The sequence below is a fragment of the Nerophis lumbriciformis genome, linkage group LG17, assembly GCF_033978685.3.
Source record: "Nerophis lumbriciformis linkage group LG17, RoL_Nlum_v2.1, whole genome shotgun sequence".
NCBI lineage: Eukaryota > Metazoa > Chordata > Actinopteri > Syngnathiformes > Syngnathidae > Nerophis > Nerophis lumbriciformis.
Genome location: NC_084564.2, coordinates 24,212,956 through 24,227,171, shown reverse-complemented (window position 1 = coordinate 24,227,171; position 14,216 = coordinate 24,212,956).

Sequence of the window (14,216 nt, the reverse complement as noted above, 5' to 3'; positions counted from 1 at the left end):
TTCAGCTGGCAGCCTTGGGGCTAAAACCAGCACGGGAATGACACCACACCGACCCACTGGTTCGGTTCAAAACTTGGTAGACAAACATTTGTGCATTTTTTGTATTCTAATAGTGTGCTTCTGCTGTATAGAGGAACTTGGACCACTGTAAACACATCGGCAGATCCTTGCCTTGACATTTTTAAACACTTGGGTCCAAACTGGTGATGTACATAATTGAGGCGTTCATCAAGGCACCCCTTCAAGTCCTATCCTTTTTGGCAGTTTTTTTCATCATGTGATTTATGTAACTAAGACGTTGCTATAGCATAGTCATTTGTTCAACCTCATTAATTATTCTAGTGGTGTTCCTCAAGGTTCCATCTCAGGTCCTCTATTTTTTCATCATTTGGGCTAGTCAGTGAGTTCAGGTCAAAAAACTTATGAGAGACTTACATTTTTGCAGCAGATTCTTAAAAAATACTAGAGTGCTGTTATAGAGATGATAATTGGCAAGCTTTTTTGCAGAAGTTCCATGAAAACAGCTGAGCGCTCCTGTAACCCCGACAAAATAAATAGAACAAAATCAAATGTTTACTATAGGCCAGTGTTTCTTAACCAAGTTGGGCCGCGACCAGCGTCGGTTTCTCAGCTGTGATTTGTATGGGCTGTGGTGGTAGGGATTTGTCATACACTTTTTCACCACTTGGGGCAGTAATGACAATCTCAACCAAACCAGCTAAAGTCATAGAGAAGTATTTTCAGCGCAACAATTATGACTAAAGTGGTGAAGCTGTATTTACATTTTCACTTTAATTTTATTAAGAGTTTCGTTAAGAAACATATTCATTATTATTTTTTGGTCATTTATTTTAGCACAACATCCATCCATCCATCCATTTTCTACCGCTTGTCCCTTTCCGGGTCAAGGGGGGTGCTGGAGGCTATCTCAGCTGCATTCGGGCAATGGTATGTAAATGTATTTTTCGTCAGTTATTTAAAAGTCGCTTCTTATGCAGTATATTTAGTTAGTACCTTTTTTTCTAGTCAGCTAGCTGACCTAAGCCAAAGGTTTATGTGTACCGTATTTTTCGGACTATAAGTCGAGGTTTTTTTCATAGTTTGGCCGTGGGTGCGACGTATACTCCGGAGCGACTTATGTGTGAAATTATGAACATATTACCGTAAAATATCAAATAATATTATTTATCTCATTCGCGTGAGCGACGAAGAAAATGTCCGCAATCATCACACACACGTCAGCAATCGTCACTCACACGCCAACCAATAAGAATTCGGCGGGGGCGGGTCATGGCAGAAGTGCATTGTGGGTTTTGGAATGCTAACTGTTATATGCTATACGCTACTGCCGGAGCTATTAAAGTAGATCACAGCAACATTGGCGGTAACTTATAAAAACTGAGAAGGACTGAACTAAAATGGCACCGAAAAGGAAATCATATACTGCAGATTACAAGCTGGACGTAGTGAAATATGCACCAGAAAACGGCGATCAAGCAGCAGAAAGAAAGGACGCTAGTGGCGCATACCAGGAGTGACACCGAGGAGGGAAGATTTCATCGGATTTAGCGATTGGGAGTGACAGATTGTTTGGTAAACGTTTAGCATGTTCTATATGTTATAGTTATTTGAATGACTCTTGCCATGATGTGTTGCGTTAACATACCAGGCACGTTCTCAGTTGGTTATTTATGCGTCATATGGCGTACACTTATTCAGCCTGTTGTTCACTATTCTTTATTTATTTTAAATTGCCTTTCTAAGGTCTATTCTTGGTGTTAGATTTTATCAAATAAATTTCCCCCAAAAATGCGACTTATTCTCCAGTGCGACGTATATATGTTTTTTTTCTTCTTTATTGTGCATTTTCGGCCTGTGCGACTTGTACTCCGGAGCGACTTATAGTCCGAAAAATACGGTATATAGATAAGAATAATCTTTCTGATTAACACATGGTTCATAAAATTTGACAGGGTTGTAAACTTTAAGTAGGTTAAATATAATTATTGAATACTATCAAAATTAAGAGTAAGATTACTAATTCAATGTTAATATTTGAGTGAGTATGTACTGGAAAAGTTGGGCCCTGCTATAGAGGACGCTGGTTTTCCAGAATATACAAAATAAGACTAATAGTGCAAGGTGAAGTCAGTTTCTCCAGTCCTTAGCTGTCTGGAAATGAGGCCCCTAAAACAATTTAATTGAATATCCCTGCTGTATACCGGGGACTTGAATGGAAGATATGGAAACATTTCAAATTGCAAAATTCAATTGTGTTTTTTATCACACAACTACAAAACACAACGTATCTTCTCTTAAACACGCATGTTAGAAATCCAGTTTTAACGTGAAAAAAAGGGGAGTTTTTTTTTTTCTTGTTGTTATTGTTGACCGTATTTGGTTGAAATCCAGGTTCAAACACAGTTTTGTTTGATTTTGGCAATGTTCACCTCATAGTTTGGTATTCTGGTCCAGACTAAAAATGTAAAAAAAAAAAAAGTTTATTGGTAGGGATATATCAATACAATCGATATATCAATCGATCAGTAATATCAGCAACAAAACAAGTATTGGAATATATCGGCTTGCATCTAAATCTCCAATACAAGCAGTTCTGCAGCACCTTTACTTGTGCAAGCCAGTTAACATCTTAATGTCCTCCATAAAGCTTCTCTTTTATTTTAATGAAGTAATTTACAAAAGGTAAACATGGTAGGCTATAGGCTACACGACAGCTAAGCGCACAAAAGCATGCAAGCTAGACGTACACACTACGTGTCCTTATTTGAACAATAAAACACATTTGTCATCATAAAATAAATAGTGATATTTGCATATTACTTACACATACTGTACATACAATGTCTCCAAAGCAGAAGCGTATCGAAAAGTATCCATTAACAAACGTGTCCGCATCATTTAACTTACTCTGTCATGAGCTTGAATTATTAAATCATTGTGCCTAACAGGTGTCGCCGAAAATCAATTACCACTCTAACTTAAAGCATACTTGCCAACCCTCCCGGATTTTCCAGGAGACTCCCGAAATTCAGCGCCTCTCCCGAAAACCTCCCGGGACAAATTTTCTCCCGAAAATCTCCCGAAATTCAGGCGGAGCTGGAGGCCACGCCCCCTCCAGCTCCATGCGGACCTGAGTCCGCTTTCCCACAATATAAAGAACGTCTACAGTGAAGCAGTCCGTCTGCCGTAAACAGCAATGTTGTGACACTCTTAAACAGGACAATACTGCCATCTAGTGCATTTGATGAAAGCACTTTTGTGCGTGCCACACAGCAATGCATAATCAGAGAGGGTGTTCAGCATGGTTAGAAAGATAGTGACAGAGAATAGAACAAGGATGGACAATTCAACCCTTAACTCAACAATGAGTAGATGAGTGTTATGTGTGTGTATATGTGTAAATAAATGAACACTGAAATTCAAGTATTTCTTTTATATATATAAATAAATAAATGATAAATGGGTTATACTTGTATAGCGCTTTTCTACCTTCAAGGTACTCAAAGCGCTTTGACAGTATTTCCACATTCACCCATTCACACACACATTCACACACTGATGGCGGGAGCTATATATATATATATATATATATATATATATATATATATATATATATATATATATATATATATATATATATATATATATATATATATATATATATATCCATCCATCCATCCATCCATTTACTACCGCTTATTCCCTTCGGGGTCGCGGGGATATATATATATATATATGTATATATATATATATATATATATATATATATATATATATATATATATATATATACTGTATATATATATATATATATATATATATATATATATATATGAAATACTTGACTTGGTAAATTCCAGCTGTAAATATACTCCTCCCCTCTTAACCACGCCCCTAACCACGCCCCCGCCCCAACCACGCCCCCCGCACCCACCCCCACCCCCACCTCCCGAAATTGGAGGTCTCAAGGTTGGCAAGTATGACTTAAAGCCAGCATAAGTTTATTCTAGATGGTTAATAACAAATAGTTTTGTGTTTTTCCACATTGTTCTCTGAGGTATTTCCTTGAACAAACTTTTTTACACTGAAAAATAGAAGTATGTATGATTTGTGTTCATATTGTATAGGATCTACATCGGTATCGGTCAACACTAAATGTTTGTTGTATCGGGATTCTGCACCAAAGCAAAGAACATACAGTACAGAAGCATAAAGTCACGACCTGATAAATAGGTTGTTTTTTTAATTCTGCTGTATTTACCGTCTTAGATTTTACTAAAGCTTCCAAAATATACTTTTAAAGAGTGCCGTTGTCAGACACGATGGGAGCGGCACATTATATCTTACATTTTTATCATCTCTGCGAGCATCTTGCTGTCATTTTAACAGTGCTCTTTGTCTTTGGTCCGTGTAATGTTCACATTTGAGCTCAAGTGGACCAAACCGACCCGGAATTCACTTGCTGTTCCGATGATAGCGTTTAAATTTGACTAACGTAACGTTAGGAAAATTTCATATCACAGTTATCGAGAACACAATTATCACGTTTATTATTAATTTCATGGTATTGTTGAATGAGCTAAAAAGGTAATAAACACTGAAATATTCTAACCAAGTTGTATTTCTAAAATGTTATTAAATAATTGCATACACTATATACTTTCTTGGCATAAGAAACATTAAATGCTATTCTGGCTTCTTAAGAGCCACATTAGTTTTATTTGGCTGTTTAAATATGTTTTCAAGTTACCATTTGCTAGCTTGCTTCTCCTGTAAATGAGCAGAACCATCGGTCCAAAAGTACGTTTTATGATCATTTTATTTTACTAACCATAGGAAGGTTCATTATTATATTGTCATTATATTGTATATCGTGCAAAGGCGCCTTTGAGGTTTACCTTCCACTTGAACCACGACAGGAAATAACCGTCAAAGCTTGACATTTTGCAAAAGTCTTTATTTGGCTTTATAGTGCAAAGTTTAATGTATTGTATTTATTTGTCTTACATATACAGTGTAAGTCTGTATTTGTATTTATTTACTGTCTAAGGAATGGGTTTCTTTTGCCATACTTTAATCTTTAATCCCTTGTTTAAGTGACTTTCCGCTAAGAAATCAAGTATTTTTATAGGTAGAGCATAAAAAACCTGTTTATGACTTACTAAATACGTTTTTTAACATCATGATTGCCCTCTAGACACAAAATAACATATTTTAGTCACCTTGACACTCGTTTAATCCAATATAGTAATGCTGATTGAGGCTGAGCCAATAAGAGGCCACAATACTGAATACCACGCTCTGATTGGTTTGGCCTCCTCTAGTGAACAATTCTATTGTCTTGATATTTACAATTTATTTAGTCATGTTCATGCTTGAAAAGGCTGAAATTAGGACAACAAAATTGAAGAATATGCTTAAAAAAAAAATAATAATAATAATAATCCATATGTCAAAGCGCTTTGAGTACCTTGAAGGTAGAAAAGCGCTATACAAGTATAACCCATTTATCATTTATTTATTTATAATGTGGTTTGAAGCACAATGTGGCGAGGGAGCACTGTACTTGCTTTACAGGCTTCTGATGGGTTGGCATCTGCAAATCCTTGTTTAGACAAGTGGACAATAAATGTATAAACTGTATAAAATGTTATTGTATTTTTTTTTTTCAATACGTCAGCATAATTCCTCAACTACTTCAGGATGCGCCGTTTTGTGGGCGGTCTTATTTACGTGGCTCACCTTCGGCAGTGTCTTTTCTCCGTCATCTTTGTTGTAGTCAAAAGATGGAGCTAGCTGTTTTAATGACATTCAGACTTTACTTCAATCAGTAACGGAGCTGCATCTCCTCATCCGTGGAAATCCGGAAATGTGTCCCATGGAAAACCGTCCGACCGGAACTCTCTAATAACTAAAGTTGTTTGGGTGAAAAATGTAAACTCACTACACCGGTATGTTTTATCGCTTTCATGGCGAGTTTACTGACAGATATAAGTAAGAACTTTACACTACTTTATATTAGAAATGGCAACAGCGGAGGATGAATGTCCCATAACAAGAAGATAGAGAAAAATAAGAAACTTATCGACTACGGTGTCGCCACAAACTACAAAGGCGGACGCGCGCACATTTTCAGGATTTATGCAGATCCCAAATACAGATCAGCAGGTACCAGAAGGTAAGAACAAATTGCTTTTGCATAATATTGCAAAACAAAACGCCAGATAATATATCTCACCTTATACACACACCATAATAATACTTGTATGTTGAAGCACAGTACAATCCATCGAGCGGTGCAGCTTCATAGCTTACCAAAGTCCTACTAAAACATGTTGATAGATTTTTGAGCGCCGCATGCAATGTTCTATATTTTCAACGGAACAATTTTGGTGGTGTTTACTTGAGTTGCAGTCTACACATATCTCTTATGTGTCACTTATTTCACCATGTACCAAATAAAATAGCTTTGAGGTCGGTAAATACAACCAAAATTATTCTGTACATAAAGCGCACTGTCGAGTTTTGAGAAAATTAAAAGATTTTAAGTGGGCCTTAAAGTCAAAAAATACGATACAAGAGATTAGTAAGACATTCATGTTTTTAGTTTATTGAAATCAATTAGAAAGATGTCTGGTGGCATGCATTGTGGTCGTCTGCAGTGAGTCACATTATTGCTATGATATGTTGGGCAATGTCTCCTTTCTTTATCTCATCTGAGGGAGAAAATGAAAAACAACAATTTTCTCTGTTAAATCTCCAGCGAACCCAATAAGTGGCGTGTTTGTTTACTTCAACCAGAGTAGCTCATCAAGGCGTCTGGAATTGAGAGAAGCCATAAGAGAGGACGCGGGTGTCGCTTGAATTACCGCCAATCAACTTCCAGTCACTCTAATATCCTGCAAGTTTTCATCACATCTGCTGCTAAGTGCGGCGGCACATTCAAGGACGACACCGCTGTGATAAGTTAATATGAATATTACACCACAGGTCGGGGGGGAAAGTGACATTTGGCCTTTAAGGGCAGAAATGTGGACATGAGTCTGTCAATATTGTCCTTAACTTGACGATCCACTTTGCTCTGTTGCCTGGCAGCCTCGTCTGCATGCGTTCCACTAAGTGAACCTTGAGACTGCATTCAGCAGGACTTAAATTAGATTTGCTTCTCGTGTTCTTCTCTGGGTGACATTTGTTTCTCAGAAAGAAGGTGGTCTGAAACCTATCCCAGCACGGGACACATATTGATAAGCATTCATGCACAATTTACAGCAATTACTACAACCCCTGGCAAAAATGATGGAATCGCCATACTTGGAAAATGTTTTTTTAATTTTCTAAAAAAAGAAGGCGGATAACAGACATGACACAAAACTACGTTCTGGTTCTGGCTTTAAGAAAACACTAAAATAAATCAACAAAATAAATGGTGGTAGTCGGCAACAGTATAAGTAAAAAAATATATGGAATGACTTTATTGTGAGGAAATATGGAATCAGCCTGTACATTTTCCTTTCCAAAGTTAACACCTGCAGGATATCTGTTCATTAGTCTGCAGTTAAAAAAGAGTGTTCACACCTTGGAGAGCTGTTGCACCAGGTGGACTGACATGAATCGTGGCTCCAACACGAGAGAGGTCAATTGAAACAAAAGAGACGGATTAATCACATTTCTTCAAGAAGGTAAATCATCTCGCAATGTTGCAAAAGATGTTGATGGTTCAGTCAGCTGTATTTAAAATCTGGACCAAGTTCTAACAACATGTGAAGGTTGTAAAAGGCAAGATCAAGGAAAACATCAAAGTGTCAATACCTAAAACATTGATTGATTGATTGATTGAAACTTTGATTAGTAGATTGCACAGTACAGTACATATTCCGTACAATTGACCACTAAATGGTAACACCCGAATAAGTTTTTCAACTTGTTTAAGTCGGGTCCACGTTAATCAATTCATGGTAAATATATATAGCAAAGCAATATATTTTGAAAAGAGAAAATGCACAGAAAAAACAAAACTGGAGTCATCGTCTGCGACTGAACTGTGAGAAAGTGCTTGAAGGAAATGGGATTTAAAAACAGAAAAGCTCAACAAAAGACGCCATTAACATCTAAACAGAACAACACTAGGTTCCAATAGACCAGTGGTTCTTAACCTGGGTTCGATCGAACCCTAGGGGTTCGGTGAGTCGGGCTCAGGGGTTCGGCGGAGGTCAAAACACACCCGACTCATCGTGTAAATAAAAACTTCTCCCTATCGGCGTATTACGGATACGGCAACAGCCGAAGTCAGACTGATTTGCAGGTGTGTAATTTGTTGTGAGTTTATGCAGTGTGTTGGTTTTGTTGTTCAAACAAGGTGATGTTCATGCACGGTTCAGATTGTGTACCAGTATAAAACATGGTAACACTTAAGTATGGAAAACATATTCACCATTAATTAGTTGCTTATTAACATGCAAATTAGTAACATATTGGCTCTTAACTAGTCATTGTTAAGTACTTATTAATGCCTTATTCGACATGGCCTTATTATAACCCTAACCCTCTAACCCTGGCCCTAACCCGCTAACCCTAACCCTAACCAAATAACTCTGAATTAAGTCTTTGTTACTTAGAATATGTTCCCCTAGTGTCCAAAAAACTCTAAATTAAGTCTTTGTTACTTAGAATATGTTCCCCATACTAAAGTGTTACCAAAAACATATAACTTTGTCTTGAATTTGAAAAAAAACATTTTATTTTTCACTAAAGAAGGGTTCGGTGAATGCCCATATGAAACTGGTGGGGTTCGGTACCTCCAACAAGGTTAAGAACCACTGTAATAGACCAAGGCGGGGGGCAGGAACCCGCGACTCTAGAGCCACAAGCGGCTCTTTAGCGGCGCCCTGATGGCTCCATGGAGCTTTTTCAAAAATATATGGAAATGGAAGAAAAATGGGGTGAAAAATATGTTTTTTGTTGTAATATGGTTCCTGTAGGAGGACAAACACGACACAAACCTACCTAATTGTTAGAAAGCCCACTGTTTAATATGTTTGTGTTTATGCTTCACTGATGACAGTATTTGGCGAGCGCCGTTTTGTCCTACTCATTTCAGCGGCCCTTGAACTCACCGTTGTGTGGACTGTGACTCAACAGTTTGTTTACATGTATAACTTTCTCAGACGCTGCCACAGAAAGATGTGTTTTATGCCACTCCTTCTTTGTCTCATTTTGTCCACCAAACGTTTTATACTGTGCATGAATGCACAAAGGTGAGCTTTGTTGATGTTGAGTGCTAATCAGGCATATTTGGTCACTGCATGACTGCAAGCAATTGGATGCTAACATGCTATTTAGGCTAGCTGTATGTACATATTGCATCATTATGCCTCGTTTGTAGGTATATTTGAGCTCATTTAATTTCCTTTACTTATGTCCTCTGTGTATTTAGTTTATTTGTCCATGTCTCATTATCTGTATGTGATATTGGCTGCATTTCTGATAGTTGTTAGTGTGCCATGTTGGTCCAGACCACAGCAAACGCTACCCAGTTTGCAAAGATTGTAATAAATCCATTAGAAGAAGACAGCCTGTCGTTTCCTTTAACTTGGACACACACATCTATACCTTTGGCCATTCTAAGACAGTCATTTCCAGGAGTTATCTCACCCTCTGAGAAGTTTTACTAATGTTTTCCAATGTTGTAAAAATGTGTAGAATAAATATTACATTTCAACATTTCTGTCAACAAAGATTTGCGTCAGCCTGCGACACATAGTCATTTTGATAGTAGGCTTATATAGCTATTTAGCTACTTACATCATGGATGACTGGATGAAAGCCATATTCAGTGATTGCTCGCGAGTCTTCATTGGGAAAGGTGATGATGTTAGACCTTTTGTTTGGTGCCGTTCAAATGATATTTATGACGAAAACATGCACATGTCCACAGTCATTGATGATATGAAGCTGCATGTCAGGTAATGGAACTGTGGACATGGCATCTTCAATAAATACCAAGTTTATTTTGACATTTGGATACTTTTCTTGTTCAATCAATCAAAAGGATGTTTGGGGATCATGACATCAGTTTTCAAAATAATAATGCATCTTGCCATAGAGAAAAAACTGTTTAAAAAAAAAAAAGAAAAAAGTTCCTTAAAAAAAGATACATGAAGACAATCTCATGGCCTACAAAGAGTCCAGATCTCAATCCAAATGAAAATTTGGTGGAAATGAAAAAAAATGGTCCATGACAAGTCTCTGACAACAGCAATCAGAGAAACTTGGAGCAAGATTGATGAAGAGTACTGTTTGTCACTGGTTAACTCCATGCCTATAAAAGCCAGAGGTGGTGCAACAAGGTACTACTAGTGATGTGTTGGAGTGTTTTTTTGTTTGTTTTTAAGAGTTCATATTGTTTTCCTCAGAATTGAGTCTTTCCATATGTTTGTACTGTGCTTGATCTAAAAATGAAACTAATAATGACTACCACAATTTATTTTAGTGATTCTTAAAGCCAGAAAGTTGCCATTTGAAATGACTTTAATTCTGTGTCCAGTCTGTTGTCTGATTTGTTTCTACAAAATTAAACAACTTCAATGAACATCCTCCAAGTCTGCTGATTGCATAATTTACCCTGGGCTTGTATTAGACTAACTTTCATGTTTGGATTGGAAATGAGTCCCAGTGACGTGCTGTCGGGGGAGGCAAGTGAGGCAGTGCCTCACCTTGCCACGAGGGGGGGTTAAAAGGCTTAACCATGAGATGATCAAAAACGAAGTATTCCATCCATCCATCCATTTATCTAATTAGACCGCCATACAACTTACACTCATATAACCTGGTATGTGACACATGCTAACTGATATCATGCTAACGGTAGCTTGCTAGCATGCTAAAATGTTAATTTTAACATTTTAGGTAGCATGCTAAAATTAGCATGCTAACTTTTTACGCTAGTTCTGCAACCGTTTACCCAGAGTCATGTAACTTGGTACGTGACAGTTGTAAACTGTTAGCATGCTAACATTAAAGTGCTAACTTTCTTTGCTAAAGTTACTCATTTTTCTCAAATTACCCAGCCGTACACCTTAGAGTCAAATAACTTGGTATGTGACACAAGTTAATTATTATCATGCTAATGTTAGCTTGCTAGCATGCTAAAATGCTAATTTTCGCATTTTAGTTAGCATGCTAAAATTAGCATGCTAACTTTTTGCGCTAGTTCTGCAACCGTTTACCCCAGAGTCATGTACCTTGGTACGTGACAGTTGTAAACTGTTAGCATGCTAACATTAAAGTGCTAACTTTCTTTGCTAAAGTTACTAGTTTTTCTCCAATTACCCAGCCGTACACCTCAGAGCAGGGGTCCCCAAACTTTTTGACTCGGGGGCCGCATTGGGTTAAAAAAAAAATGTCCGGGGGCCGGGCTGTGTATATACATATATATATATATATATATGTATATATATATATATATATATATATATATATATATATATATATATATATATATATATATATATTTATGTATGTAGATGTGTGTGTATATATATATATATATATATATATATATATATATATATACATATATATATATATATATATGTATATGTGTATATATATATATGTATATGTGTATATATATGTATATATGTGTATATGTATATGTACATATATATATATGTATATGTACATATATATATGTATATATATATATATATATATATATATATATATATATATATATATATATATATATATATATATATATATACATTGTCTTTATAATCCGTTTTGTCATTTAAAATCAATTAACATTGATGTTCATCAACATTTAACACTGTCACGTTATCGATGGGAAAATTCATTTTTAGACAGAATGATTGGCCTGAGTAGCTAGGAGACGCCGAGAGTAACAAGTGGTAGAAAATGGATTAGAAAGGAAAGATAAAAATTAAAAAAAAATAATAATAATAAAAAAAATAAAGTTTTACTTGGGACTTCCCGTGGGCCGGATTTTGGATGCTGGGGGCCCGGATCCAGCCCACGGGCCGTAGTTTGGGGACCCCTACCTTAGAGTCATATAACTTGGTATGTGACACAAGCTAACTATTATCATGCTAACATTAGCGTGCTAACTTTATTAGTTATGTTTTAATATTTCTCTTCTGGTCTATGTTTTCTATGTGATTTTGGTGTGGTAACTGTATATTTTGACAATTTTCATGGTCAAAATAACAAGGCAGACACAAAGTGTATTGAGCGTGTGCATGCTTATTGCCACGGGGAAAAGGCAGGCGATGAGGCAGAAAGTACCACTGCTTCAAGGTAGGAGGCGATATATCAAAAGTTCATGAACTGCCAACACCTGTTAACCCTTAAGAAGTAGAAGAAGAAAACAACAGACAACAGCTGCTACGCTTCCCGCAATCTGTGACGCTTTTTCGCCCTCAAAATGGAGGATTTGATTTTTAAAATAAGGACGTTTTCAAGACTGGACTTTCCAATTAAAGCAAGAAGTCATGAATACTGGGAGACCAACGCCACAGCTGCCAGATTTGATTCAAACGTGTGTGGTCCGAGGACAGAAAGCAACGCGTTCATTTCAAAAGAATTGGTACACTGGAAAAGAATGACTTTGTGGCTGTGCTACAAAAAACATCTTTAGTGCTTTCCCTGCCTTTTATTCTCAACGAGTGACCGTGTTTGGACCCCAACTGGGATATACTGAGGTGCCTTCCGCCCGAATGCAGCTGAGATAGGCTCCAGCACCCCCGAGAGGGACAAGCGGTAGGAAATGGATGGGATGGGATGGATCTGGAAAAAGCTGCCAAGAAGCCTCCAAAAACATGAAAGCTCATCTGCCCACATTCAAGGTCAGATTTCTTTCAAAACGTTTGGAATATCTCGTATTGATCTGGCTCTACATGAGACTAAATATCAGCATCCACAATGCCAATGTGAAGGAACATGGTGAGATATTAAAAGAGCTGATAAACTTATAAATTATCTCCATTGAGAAAGAGAGACTTTTAAAACTCAGAGAAAAAGGAGGACTTCTACAACAAAGTCAAAGACATCTTCATCCAGAAGAAAAGGCGAATGGTCTTCATTTACAAGTAAAGGTAAGATATACTGTCTCGTGCAGGGGTCCCCAAACTACGGATGCGGCCCGCCAGCGTCCAAAATCCGGGCCGCGGGAAGTCCCAAGTTTAAAAATGTTTAACTATTGGTTTTTGAAATCTGTCTTTTCTAATACATTTTCCACCGCTTAGCTCAGGCAAATCCTATTGTCTAAAAATGCAGTTCCCATCGATAACGTGACATCATCGCGCTCGCGCCGCAGTGTCAGGCGAGCACGCAGCAAGTGCGCGCTCTTTTAATCAATTAGTACGCGAGGAATATATATATATATATATATATATATATCTACACATACATATACATATATATATATATATATATATATATATATATCTACACATACATATACATATATATATATATACACACTAGAGATGCGCGGTTTGCGGGCACAACCGCGGAGTCCGCGGATTATCCGCGGATCGGGCGGATGAAATTAAAAAAAATTAGATTTTATCCGCGGGTCGGGTCGGGTCGGGTGGTTGAAATAAAAAAAAATTAGATTTTAAATAGATTCAGGCGGGTGGCAGTTAAACCAATTCGGAAATATATATACATAGTTAAATGTTGTTACCCACATACGAAAAACGAGCAGGCACCTGCAGCATATGCCACAACAGAAGAAAAAAAAAAAAGAGATGGACACTTTTACGGAGCGGAGAAGGGACGCCTCGCCGGGGTCCGGGACCGAGGCCCCTTCCCCCGAGAGGGCCCCACCGGGAGCCGTAGCTGAGGCGATCCGCGAGAAGGGCCCGACGCACGTCCAGGGTCACCACCGCGCCCACCGCACCGACACCCCGCCTCGTCCGCCTTCGCCGCGGCCGGCGTCACGCGCAGCAGGTAAGCAGCTTACCTGCCCGCCACCCCCGTGGCCGGGGGCTCGTAACAGGGGTCACTCCGCGCGCTCCGCCTGCGCAGCTTACCTGCCCGCCACCCCTGTTGCCGGGGGCGCGTAACAGGGGTCACTCCACGCGCAGTGCGCTCACGAAAGGGGTGGGGCTCACCCTGGTTGATATAGACAGCAGCTAGGACGGTGGCCATGGAAGTCGGAACCCGCTAAGGAG